Source organism: Lissotriton helveticus, chromosome 3_2, assembly GCF_964261635.1.
Source record: "Lissotriton helveticus chromosome 3_2, aLisHel1.1, whole genome shotgun sequence".
In the NCBI taxonomy this organism is placed as follows: Eukaryota; Metazoa; Chordata; class Amphibia; order Caudata; family Salamandridae; genus Lissotriton; species Lissotriton helveticus.
In genome coordinates, this window is record NC_136062.1 from 333,360,085 (window position 1) to 333,374,164 (window position 14,080).

Below are 14,080 nucleotides of genomic sequence, written 5' to 3' on the forward strand. Positions count from 1 at the left end.
TGTTTGTTTAAAGTTTAAATATGTTTTATATATGCCAAGGTGTATTGAAGAATGGATGTGTGTATAAGTGTCTGGATGGAGGATTTAGTAGGTGTGTGACTGACCATTTAAGTGAGTAATTAAATGTGTCCTACTGAATGCATGGGTTAGTGACTAAACAGTATGAATGTCTGTATAAGTCGTTCTGTTGTTGTATAAGCTGCTGCATGAGTTGGTCAGTAGCTACATGAGTGTCTATATGGGTTATCGATTGGTTGCCTGAGTATTTGTATGGGTGCCTGAGTGTGTGTGTGGGTGGGTGGGAGGTGTGTGACTCTGTACATAGATGTGTGAGTGGTTGTTTCTCTGGGTGTATGGGTTCAAGAGTGCATGTGGAGCAGCTGTATGGGTGGGTAAGAGTGTGTATGGGTGTGTTGGTGAGTGAATGGATGTCTCAGTGGTACATGTCCATGTAACTATATATGTAAAAGGCAGTGTATGTGAGAGTTGGAGTTTATAAATGACTATGCGTGAGAGTCAGTGTTTGTGAGAGTGGCTGTATGGATGAGTGTGTACTTGTATCAGTGATTGTATAAGAGAGGAACTATGCATTTGCTTCTGTATGAATAAGTGATGTGGTGTGTGTATAACTGTATACGTGAATAAATGGAAGTGTGATTGATTCTTTGCATAACTGACAATGTGTGTGAGTGACTCTGGATGAGTAGTGGTCTGTGAGTGTCTGTATAGGTGTTTGAGTGCATATTATAGTATTGTATTGATGAGTGACCGCATGTATGAGTAATTGTATGGGTGAATGAGTGGATGTGTATGTAAACCTAGGAATCAGTGAGTGCGTATGTAGTAACTGGTATTGGTGTGTCGATGGTTTCACAAAATGGTAGTCTGTATTTTACAGTGGGGGTATCAAAGGTTCTATTAGGGTGTGAGGAGATGCATCAGATTTGTATGTGGATGATGTCATCAGTGATATCATCAGTGATGTCATTTGAAATGTCAGTCACTCATCAGTGATGTCACTGAACATGTCATGAATGATGTGATATGTGACGTCATCAGCAGTGCATTGCAGGGGCGCAAGTTATAGTTAGCTAAACTAACTATAACGGCAACATTTCTCTGGTTTTGTACAAGTGAATTGTCCAAATAACTATAACGTCCCTCAAACCTATGTTATCCCCAGGGCTGGCTTGTCTGCTTTTTTTATTATTATTATTTTTTTTATGAAGAGGAGGTAGGTCAAGTGGCCCCCATCCTAGGCCACTTCTGGCCCCGGTGACCCCTATTCCTTGGGGCCTGGCTGCTCCAGTGGGGACCGTGGGGGGAGCCAATATATATAATATTTATAATTTTGTTTTCAAAATAATTTTTTGTGAAAATTATGGCTAGTTACGTATCTGTAAAAGCAAAGGTTTACTGGTTATTGAAGACATTTTAGACCACAACATTTCCTTTTTGTCCTTCCTACTCTAAAATCAGTTACTTTATCTCAATCAACATCACCGGAAAAATCATCTCCAGGAACATCAATTTCCTATTCGCAGTGTATTTCAGATTGGATTCATATTTTATGCAGAACAGCTCACACTCCTATCCTCTTTCAAAGATGATAGTTAACCAACGTTTTCAAGAGACCAATATAGGTGGGAGATTAGCATGTGCAACGGAAATGCAGACTGTAATAGCTTATTTACAAGTGGCAACTGTAAATACAATTGAGCCCTACTTGTTATGGTTTGAGGATCTGACCAGTCACTTGCTTCCTATTTTAGGTTGAGCGTAATTAATTTTTAAGTTGCTTTCCGAGAGCAATGTACTTGGTCTCCAGACTTACCTACTTGTCGATTTTACAACTGATGGTCTCAGAGTACTGTTTCCCCATTTTATTCCTACCTGAGGTTGGTTTATCTCATACTCATTTTAGGTAGGATACATATTAGACAACATTGACCTGCCTTGGAGTTCCTTCATAAATGACCTTTGTAGGAGGTTTGTTATGCTGTTTCAAACTTTTTAAAGAATGTTCTAACCATAAGGAGACAATATGAAATCTTGTTTTTTATAACTCATCCAAATTGCGATTTTATGTGTTTTACAGGAATTTGTTTATGTCTCATTATTTAAAAGTGAAAAAAGGCAATTATCCTTCGGACCCTATGGCAATCTCAGGTATACCATTCATCTACAGCTCAAATTCAGCCGGGTATACATTTTAAACCACATCCATACTCAAGAGAATGATGCCATATATCTCCCGCAAAGAAACATTAGACATCAAATTTACAAAAATATACAACGATTTATTAATTAAAAAACAAATAATGTTCATATAGTTTTTACAACAAGGGAAAAACTCTATACCTAATGGGCACTAGATATAATATTACTAAATGAACAATATTCTCATGGGCTCAAAAAAACAATCATAAGTTGGTTCAAAGTACATTAAAAAACACAATAAAAATGACAAAAGAGAGTACATCACACAGACACACTCAATATGTCCTTTGCTCGTCACACATCTGTATTTCAACAATGGTTTAGGCGTAGATCTTGGTACCAAAAACTAGTTGACGTCCGACTCTCTCACAGATTGTGTACTGTAATGTGCGTCGACGCGTTTCGATGAATGTATTGTCCTACCATCTTTATCAAGACCAAAGGGATTTATACTCTCTAAGGTTAAAAACTATTTTTAGTGTCGATTTTACAAACACCTGTGTAATAAGAAACAAATGTCAGTCAGATCTGTACCATTAAAAAACAGTTTTGTATTAATATATTCAGTAAGCTGTAAACATTAGGGCTAAAAATATTGTAGTAGGATAGGCCCCCACTTTATATTAACAACATTTTATATCAAATGTTTTTAAATTATATGATGTATATGGAAGTGTTTTTATGCATTTATGACTTATTGCCGGATAAAGATGATTATGACTCTACTAAGCATGCACGTACATGCAAGAGAATGGCAAGACACGCAGAAAGCATGCCTGCAGGGGTGACCAGATAGGACGCTGCCTATTGCACCATTCGCCCACTTTGATATATAAGTAAGAATGTAAATAGTTTAATATATTTGATTAATAAAAACCCTTAACAAAAAGGTACACTTACAATTCATGCTTTTCAAGAAAAAGAGGGAAAGAGGAAGGAAAAAAGGAGTTATTATTAAAAGTAGGTTTCTAAAAGCCATAAAAATCTCAAAGTATATCAATGATTTGCTCAGTGTGTTTCATTTTCCTTTTTTTTGGAGCGTCTCCAGTGCTAGAGCATGTCCTAAAGAGGTTCTTGTGGCTGGGCTTAGGGCTGTCAATTGTGGGAGTTAAAACTCATTTGTATTATTCATGCCATTGGAAGGAGCGCAGCACTTAGTGTCAGGAATTCCACTCGTTTTCTGTTTAGCTGAGGGTTGAAGCCTGCAATCACAACCTATCTTGCGAATCCCTCTTTCATTAAAATGCGGTTTGAGTTAACATACCCTTTCCTCTTTTAAATTGGGGCAGGAGCATATTAAATGAGCCATGCCCTCAATTCCATTACCACCCATCAACTTGTGCTGACAATTTGCCCCCTCTTCCATGGTGCGAGTTGTGGAGGGGCTGGCATCCTTTCTAGCCTGTACAATTGTTCTTTTATTCTCCTGTAGTAGCCCAGGATGAAATATGCTTGTGCGCTAAATGATTTGTAACCACTCATTGACATCCAAGCATGCCTCCTACGGGCAAAGGCAGCTTTGTCTTCTACAAGCGAAAGTTTATTTATTAATTTTTTTACTATTTGCTTGAAGGCTGAATTGGTGATTTGAGTTTCCCAAAGGTCTGATAGCCCGGTGGCAGCGTGGGAGGCTCCCAAGCATTGTCTGGCCCCTGAATTGGATGTATTGCAGAGTTCTTGCCACAGCTGGTGGTTCAATGTATTCAGGGGAGAGTTCCTTATTTTATGCCAGCATGTTATGTAGGAACAGGATTTGTTTGGTTAGGCCGAACTCTAACCAGATCTGCGGTGGCGAGGCATAAGTTAGTATGCTAAACATGACTCTGTAGGCCCTGACCATGGTGGTGTCCAGAGTTTTTGAGTCCCTGCAATATGCAATGGTGGGTTGAATTTTGGTTTGTGCTACTCGAAGGAGGGGGGAGAGGATAGGGCCTGTGAGTTTAGTTTTTAGCTGCCTTAATGTTGTTGCTATTGCTATCCCCTACCTTCTGATTGTCTCAGGTTGGTTGGCAAATTGACCACCCTCGCGATGATTACCCCTAAATATTTGGTGTGGGTGTTCGTAATTGGTAATTTTTCTGGGTTCCAAGTATGAGACGCTTGTCGTTTTTATTTGTCGGGGCGTTTTGTTTTATTGAGGTTCACTTCTAGGTGATTTTCCACAGCGTACTTATGCATTTTGTTGAACAGTAGCAGCCTGTTGTGGGAGTGCTACCGGGTGCCGATGTGGGGGGGAGGGGCTGGGTGGGAGGTAGTAAACTCTTCAATACAGCCGCACAGAGGTAAGTACACAAACAAATAAATAAGATGAATTTCAATGTGAGCGCTGCATCGCCAAATGCGATACAGTGTGCGCAACAAAATAATTGTATTTATTTGTTTGTGTACTTACCTCTGTGCGGCGGTATTCCGGAGTTTACTACCGCCCACCCTGCCCTTCCCCTGCCCCACATCAGCGCCCGGCAGCATTCCCACCACAGGCTGCTACTGTTGTTAAGTAGGCGTTGCATGGCCACTTGAGTGTGGCTTACAAGGACCATGTCATCGGCAAATGAAATGCTGGAGATGGCTTTGCCACTGAGACGAGGGGCATGTGAATTGCAGGTACTTATGATTGATGTCATATCTGCCATATACAGGTTAAGCAGTGTTGGTGCAAGCACACAACCCTGTTTAAGCCTCTTAGAAGTTGGTATGCACGGGGGCGTGGCTTGGACGCTGAGCAAGATGGCCGGCTAGATTCAGAGCTCCGCCGCACTGTAGCACTTCACGGAGGTTTTGCCCGTGATTTGGGGAACGTTCCTGCAATACTCGGTGGCAGCTGCAGTCGGAACATGCTGGGGACGTTTTGACCGACTTTGGACTTCCGAGGCCAGCTCTTTCGACCCGAACGCCTGCACGAGTGTTTTACCTCAGGGTGTGCCATGTCAGACGCCGGGGAGTGACGCTGCCGGAATTCAAACGTTTCATGGACACAAGGTATGCACACACTGACGTGCATTCATTTCCCCTGTGTGCTTTTGGGTCACAATTCATCGTTTTTTTTGTGACTAGTTTTGGCCCATGTGCAATATTTTTTATAAGCGTTTTTTTTTTTTTTTTTAAATGCGTCATGACACTGATAGCTCCCGAATGCAGTGACTGAGTTGAATAGTCACGGTGCTTCACCGCTCTGTTGATGCCGCTTTGCCAGCGCCCTGGACAACATGTTCCATTGGTTGTTTTTTCTTCTTTTTTTTCTATTCTTGTCATGCCTTTGAAGCTTTTTGAGGATATGCAGTGAATTGAAACATTATCACAGGACTCTTTTTTTTTTTTTTCTCTTGCTCCTTTGAAACCTTTTGCCAGTTCACGTGCCATATGTTGACCCACGCTATCTATGAAGGTGTTTTAATGTCTGCTGAGCTTATCAAAATACAGGCGTTTCTTCAGTGACTTTTTTATTGACTGGTTTGCTCATTTTGCTTCAGGAAACTAATTATTTACATACTGCAATGCTCTAACATGCTACATTCACAGCTTTACTGTGTTCTGTGCCCTGCCTTATAACACGTCTTTGAATAGTGCGTCACAGCACCACCACTCCTACAAGCCGCAACTGATTTGAGAGCTGCGGCTTTTTTCTACATAATATTCTCGACGTGTCTATAATGTCTTGACCTAGTACTAGTTACCTATTTATCTTGTCACCTTGGAACTAAGATTAAATTTTGGAACACGGTCCTTTGCTGCAGAATATTTCCTCATGGTCTCTTCAGTCCTATTCGTACCATACATTTTGTTCTTCCATTGATGACTTCTCCTTTTGTTCTGTATGGTATACTCACCTTATATTCCTTGTAAGGTTTCTTGGTGGATACGCAGGAAATACCCAATTGCAAAGTAACTTTTTATTGTAATATGTACCTATATTTGCCTTCACTGTGACTCTTTCCAACTTTGATAATGCTTACTTGCAGAATGGTATGTTCCTCATTATAATAATTTTCCTCGAAGGCCTTGTTCTCTCTGCGGAACCTACTGAATGGCTATTGGCTCTTGCTAATTTAGGTGCACTTTCCTTCAAACAAATCTAGTGCTTACTTTTATTGTCGGAGTGCTAATATACCAAAGGCATCTCTGTCTCCATTTTTTCTCTTATGGTGAACCTACGCAAACCAAAATTTGTTTTCACTCCTACTGTAAAGTCTCCTGTGAGTCCTCCAGGCGTTGTACCTTCATCTCCACACTCTTCCAAGATGGCGACTTCATCTTCTCATCGCTCCTCTTCAGGACAGTCATCAACAAATAAATCTTCGCCTCCTGCGACTTCTATTAAGCGTTTAAAGCAAGACTCTCCAGCACCAGATGCACCTCTTGCTTCATCTTCTATTGACTTAATTTTGGAGGAGATTCGAGCACTACGCCCATTTATTGAAGACACAAGTAAAGATATGCAACTTTTAAAGGACAAATGGGACATTATGGATACCCGAATCTCTTCTATTGAACAACAACTTCCGGAAGTCCAATCTAACACACAACGCATCGTAGCTCTGGAAAAGACTGTGCTATCCTTGCAACAACATACAGAGGATTTGGAAAATCGAAATAGGAGGAACAACCTACGTATTTACGGTTTGCCGGAGAATTTGGAGGGAGATGATCCAGTCACTTACTTCACCACCTTCCTACCGAAACTTTTGGATATGCCACCAACTACATCCATTAGTATTCAAAGGGCTCACAGTCTTGGTTCACGTACATCTACTTCCACGAAACCTCGAGGTGTTATCATCTTGTTTTTGAAATTCACAGACCTTCTCTCCATTCTATCCGCAGCTAGAGCTAAAAAACAAATCTCCTGGCTTGGTCAACGTGTGTGTTTGTCTCAAGATGTCTCTAATGCTACTGCCTCCAGACGTAAAGAATTTTTAGCTCTTCGTCCTTCGCTGCGCTCTCTTGGAGCGCGTTATGGTCTGTTCCATCCTTGCACATTCAGAGTAACTTACCAAAACAAATCCTGGTCCTTTCAAGATCCTGGAGAGCTACGAAATTTCATCCTTCTGCACAACAATGAAGGAATGGACTCATCACCTTCAAACAGTGGCTGACAATTGTTTTTTAATTTTATTGATTGTGCTCTATGAGAGTTCTATGGTTTCCTGTGTCTCTTATCCCTTATGACTTATATACCTGAGTATTGTTGCTTAGTAATTCATTCATTCCTCTTGAATATGTTCACTTGTTAATGTTCTATACTTTTCAACGAAATTCCCATCACTTGTATTCCAGCTGTTTTTCTTGTTTTTTATCTTGTATTGTCCCTTGCATGTTTTTCATATTAATTGTTCTCTTTCTTCCCTTATGCAGATATGTACCGGTCTTCCCCTCATCCTATGTTTTTTCTCCTTTGTGGTCCTGTGGGGTCCCGGTGCGGTCATGCTTCTGTTCCTGGTCTTACCCGTCTTGTTACGCATCACCACTTCCCCACCTCCCTCTGTATACCCTCCCCATCAGGTATGTTTTTTGCAGTCATCCTTTGGATTTGTACTGTCTTTTCTGTCTCTTCCTTTCCTATTGAAGTCTCTCCTTCCTTTCCCCCTTTCCTCTTCCCCCTCCCCTCTCCTCTTTCATTTCTTACTCTTTCTGTCTTTTTTCTCAGTATTTAATGGTTGGCTTGTTGTTTGTACCAATGTTTTTGCACTCTTTTATCCTGTATATTTTCCCAGGTTTTAACCTTTAAAGTTGTCTCATGGAATGTGAAAGGCTTTAACAATCCTATTAAACGGCAGAGAGTCTTATCCCACTTATCTTCATATAACCCTGACATTGCACTCATTCAAGAAACTCACCTTTCTGATCTTGAATCCTTGAAGTTAAAAAGACAATGGGTTGGTACTGTATTATTTTCCCCTGCCTCTCATAAAAAGAATGGAGTTGCTATTCTGATCCACAAGCGACTCAAATGTAAGATTATTTTGGAAGAAAAGGATGCAGATGGTCGCTGGGTATTAGCTAAACTCCTTATCGACTCAATTCCTATTACTGTATTTAATGTTTATGGTCCTACTAATTTTGACTCTTCCTTTTGGCCATTAATCACCTCCAAATGTATTCAACATAAAGATAAGTACTTTATTTTAGGTGGCGACTGTAATCAGATACTTGATCCTTTCCTTGATCGCAAATCATCTGTTCGCTTTGTTCCACACAAACCTCATAAACAGTTTCTGGACACCATTACACAAGCTCATTTAGTAGATTCTTGGAGACTTACTCACCCTGATGTTTTAGATTTCTCTTTCTTTTCCCCTCCACAGGCATCTTTTTCACGTCTAGATTATATCTTCCTTTCCTCCTCCTTGTCTCAAAATCTTCTGTCTTCCTCTATTGAACCTATTGTAATCTCTGACAATGCTCCTATTGTTACAACCTTTGACCTTCTTCCTCCTACTCCTGCATCTTCTCGTTGGCGTTTTAATTCCTCCTTACTAACTGACCCTCATTTCTCTTCTTCTTTTTGTTCTTTCACTTCCGAATTCTTCCAGATTAATTCTGACCCACAAACATCCCCTCATGTCCTTTGGGACTCTTTCAAGGCCACGGCCCGTGGTTTCATTATTGACTTTGTTTCCAAAAAGAAGAAACAGTTTACTCAAAAACGTAAGATTGCCCTTGCTCATATCAAGACTCTAGAACATCAATGTTATACTTCTTCCCCCACTCATGTATCTCCAGACCTTATTAAGGCCAAACTCTCGTTCAATAAACTCACCACCGATTCGGCATCCACCTTTCTTCTTCGAAGCAGTGCTCGTTATTATGGTGGACGTAACAAATCAGGTAAACTTCTTGCTAATTATCTTAAGTCACGCAAAGAGCGTACTCTTATTGATTCTATCTATTCCCCCTCAAATGTTCTCTTGCACACGGATAAAGATATTTTAGAACAATTTCAATCTTTTTATGAATCCTTGTATACTCCTGAGAACCCACCTTCCCCTGCTCTTCTTCAATCTTATTTTGATAAATTGCCTAAACCAAATACAACCCAACTTCAATTCTCAGATATCGAAACAGACTTAACTCTTCACGAACTCTCTACTGCATTAACATCTCTTACCAAAGGCAAAACTCCGGGCCCGGATGGATTTCCGGTTGAATTCTACTTACACTTCTCCGATCTTCTTCTACCTCGTTTACTTTCTCTTTTTCAGTCTTTTTGTTCTACTGGTGTTGCTCAAGGTTCCTTTCAGGATGCGACTATTTGTCTTATCCCTAAAGAAGGCCGCGATCCTAAATTTTGCAAGAATTACCAACCAATTTCCTTAGTTAATGTGGATTATAAGCTATTTGCTAAACTGTTAGCCTTACGCCTTGACCCTTTTATGCCTCACCTCATTGGAAAAGAACAATGCGGATTTGTAAAGGGTCGTCTCACGTCGGATAATTCTAGACTTTTTCTCAACGTTTTAAATACAGCCTCTTCTCTCTCCATTCCATTAGCAGCTATTTCTGTCGACGCTGAAAAAGCTTTTGATCGGGTTGATTGGTCTTTTCTATTGGCTTCTCTGAAATGGCATGGTTTTGGTCCTAAGTTCATTTCCTTAATATCTTTAATTTATTCAACACCCAAAGCCTCAGTCCTTGTAAATGGTCAACTCACTTCCCCCTTTGTGCTTCAACGCGGAGTTCGTCAAGGTTGTCCTCTCTCTCCCCTTCTATTTATATTAGCTCTTGAACCTTTTCTATCTTCTATTCGCAATAACCCCTCTATTTCTGGCTTTCCATATGGAGATCAACATCTCAAATTGTCTGCCTATGCAGATGATATTCTTTTATTCATCTCAGATCCAGAGACTTCTGTCCCTTCCTTGTTAGAAGAATCTGAGAAGTTTTCCCTTGTCTCAGGATATAAGATCAATTCTGATAAAACAGAAATTATCCCATTAACCAAATTTTGCCTTCCGCACTATTTTTCTTCGACTGGTTTTGCTTGGACCACTACTAAGATAAAATACCTTGGAGTTCTCTTTTCTAATTCCATTTCATCTTCTATCAAACTTAATATGAATGCGGTTATTTCGAGAATTGAATCTTTATTTTCTTCTTGGAATCCCCTCTTTCTCTCTTGGTGGGGTCGTCTGGATTCTGTTAGGATGATGATTGCTCCGATCCTGATTTATCTGTTCGCCATGCTTCCGGTTCATATTCCAGCTCTCTATTTTCGTCGCATTGATTCTGTAATATCTAAATTTCTTTGGAAACAGAAGAAACCTTGTATATCCTTAGTATCTCTCCGTAGAACTAAGTCAAATGGAGGGGTCAATTTCCCTGATTTTCGCCTGTACCATAAATCTTTCTCTCTTCGTCAAGCTTCTCGTTGGTTATCTCCAGAACCGTCACCTTTTTCTCCACTTTGGCTTCATATTGAACATTCCTTAATGTTACCCTTTTTCTTTCAAGATACACTTCACTTCACATCTAAGTCTCCCTACCTTAAATCGCCATTATTCAACCATACCTCTTCTCTTTTGAGACCTTTATTCTCTATATCATCCGTGTCTCGAGAATCCTTTCTGCTTATGCCCATTTGGTATAATTCACTCGTTCTTTTACGTAACAGACCTATTGCCTGGCCTTCCTGGAGATTAAAAGGTATCATTTGGATTCACCATCTTTTTGATGGTTCTTCACCTCGTTCTTTTCCTCAATTTCAACTGCAGTTTCATTGCCCCCGCTCGTTTGCGCAGAAATATTATATTCTTATGGAAATTGTTCTTGATCGTTATTACTCTCTCCCATCTGCAGAACTACCTCCCCCCTCGTCCCCTCTTCTTACTATTCTAGCCACTATTCCTAAAGCTTCTCTTATTTACCGTTATTTTTCTGCTCCTAATCCTGAACGTAACAAATCAAAATTGGAGTTGTCCTGGGAAAAAGATCTAGATTGCTCATGGTCTGTTTCGGTTTGGGATAAGCTCTGGACTAAATCTTTGAAGACCTCTCGTTCTGCCCCTCTTACTCAATCCATCTTTTATTTCTATCATAGGCTCTATCTTTCTCCTCTTTCTCTTTCTCGTTTCCTTCCCTCCTCTGACACCAAATGCTGGACATGCAACACTCCTAGCGCTGATCTCTTTCATCTTTTCTTTCTCTGTCCTTCAGTTCAAACCTTTTGGATTCAGGTTTGGTCCCGCATTTCCCGCATTTTCAATATCTCTATTCCCTACTCTGCTCCCTTAGTATTTTTAGGAAGTCTTTCTGACTCCTTAGATCTCCCCACACATTCACTTGGTCTCTTTGATCTTATGATAGCCGTTGCCCTCCAACTCATCGCATCCAATTGGAAGTCCCTCACCAAACTTTCCGTCACTTGTTGGTGGAATCTTATATGTCACTCCCACAGAATGGATGTCGCCTTTGCTTCCTCCTGTAAACCTTCCCGCAATGTTGAACTTTATTGGTTGCCTCTTACTCTATACCTTGATCAATCTGCCAAAAGTAATTATACTCCGTTATCTTCTGACAACTTTAAACCTCCTTGAACAGTTGTACTCCTGCTTACAGTTTTTTCTTCCACAGATTTCACAGTTTCTTAGTTCCATTATTTAATGTATTGTATAATTCTTTCCTTTCTCTTATGTATTTATTGTACAATTGACTTTTTTGCCAAAAATGTTTATGTTTATGCTTATATTTATAGGATTATTATCATCATATCCCTTTCTACCCTCCCTCCCCTCCCCCCTCTTCCATTCCAAAAATTAGAAAATGCTTTGATTCTTTATTAGTGCCTTCAGTAGTATATATTTGCTTCACTTATTGCATAATGTATCTGTTTCTTTATTGTTCTACTGTTGCCACCTTATTGGTTTTATAACTAATATTTCAATAAAGCTTTCAAACTGAAAAAAAAAAAAGAAGTTGGTATGCACATTGAAAGATGTGTGCCGTTGCCGAGTTTTACCTGTATTTATGATGGTATGGAGTTGTATTAAAAGGTTCAAGAGAGCTGACGGGATTCCCCAAAGCACCAGTTTCCTCCATAGTTTGCTTGATTAACATTGTCAAAGGCGGTCTTGAAGTTGATGAAACAAAAATGAATCACCTGTTTTGTTGCTTTTGCCATATCGATGATCAGTGACATGGTTAATATGTTGGTTGCGGTTCCTGTGTCTTTACAGAACCCTGCTTGATATTGGGGTATTATTTCCTTCTCTTTGGCCCACTCCTGGAGCTCTGACAGCAGGGTGCCGGCAAAGTATTTTGCCTCTATATCTAGTAGTACAATCAGGTGATAATTTGTCTGGGAGGTTTTGTCACCGGACTTGTAGATCGGGGACTTTTAGAACTCTTCCATGAAGCTGGTAGGAGCCCGGAATGTCTGATGCTTTGGAAGAGAGGGACCAATACATCTAACACAGCTGGGGTCTGGTTCTCGTACACTGTGAGACTTCTCCAGGTGGACAAGCCTCCTTTTTCAGACTGAAGCCCAGTTATGCCAAATACCATGCATCTGGCGTTAGTCTGACTCATTTCAGTGTGGAGGTCCGCATCACCTCACTGAAATGCTAAGTCATGCATTTATAGCGCCTCCACATCTGTCAAGCTGGAGCTTATGTTGGTAATTAGCGCCACTGACTGTGCTTGCACTAGAGTGAGTCTGTGTCAACCTTCATGGTTTGCCCCCCCATAGTTGCCAAGATTTCATATTGCCATGTATGACATTTTCTTAATTTCAGTGTAATAATGAGTGAAATTCAATGACTATGAATGACACTTTCTCCCGAACAAAATCAAGCAATGAAGATGATGTTAACATATACAAATCAGAAATTACACCCATTTGAGCAACGAGAAAATATAAGATGAACCTAAAACTGCTGCAGAGGGGCAGAAATGGAAGGGCATTAACCTACTGCCCAGCTGTAATTTTTTTTAAAGACTTTACTTATGCTCATGATTACACGCTGTAAGTTAATAAATTAAATTAGGATTCATTGGAGAAGAGCGACTGCTTTAATGTCACAGGTGGGCGAAAGGGCTGGTGATGCATCACCTTATGATTTTAATGATGTAGCACCTATGTTAAACCCTGCTCCTAGCCTTATTCAGCAGTAGTGTAAGCAGTACCAACTGTTATGTTGGTTAAAGAGGAAAAATGCAAGCTTCTTCATTACGTGCAAGAAGAGTTAATAAGAATCTTTTATTATTTTCAGTGCAGGGTTAGAAGTCATCCCAGGAAGCAGAGATGGTGCAGGGCGAAGTGCCCTCGCAGTGAGTTACTGCGCTGATTGCAGGCTCTGGTGTTCACCATCTGCATGATGACCTCGCTGGGTTGCTAGGCCATGTCAGATGATGCCTATTCACAAACACCGATTACTCCCTCATGGGTCCTCCTCGTCCCAGTCCTTTCACAGTGATGCAGTTCTGCTTCCACCCAGCCAATCAAAATGCGAGAAACCAAAAAGCTAAAGGTCACATAAACCCCTCCCATCCACCGCCAAGCCTATTTTTTGTTGCTCCGACGGCGGTAGGAATGCTAGTGCTCCGTGTTTCCTGTTTCCATTTCCGGTTTTTCTACAAAATAGTTGCGGTGCTTTGAATCTTTAAACCATTTTTTTAAGATCTTTTTGTGCTGTATTATTTTCATTTGTTTTGTATCTCTCTGCGGCCATACCGGTCGGCCGCCCTCCTGCTTCTGGGTCAGGACGCTCCCCGTGCGGGAGCTCTCCTGATGTCCTGGCCCTGGGTCATTCTGGCACTGGAGATTGCTAGCAGCGTCTGGCCCCCGCGGCATTGTTGGGTGTATGTGGCTGTGGGTGGAGAGAGCAGGGCTGCCCTTTTTTTTTTTCTGGTCTCACGTCACAAGGCT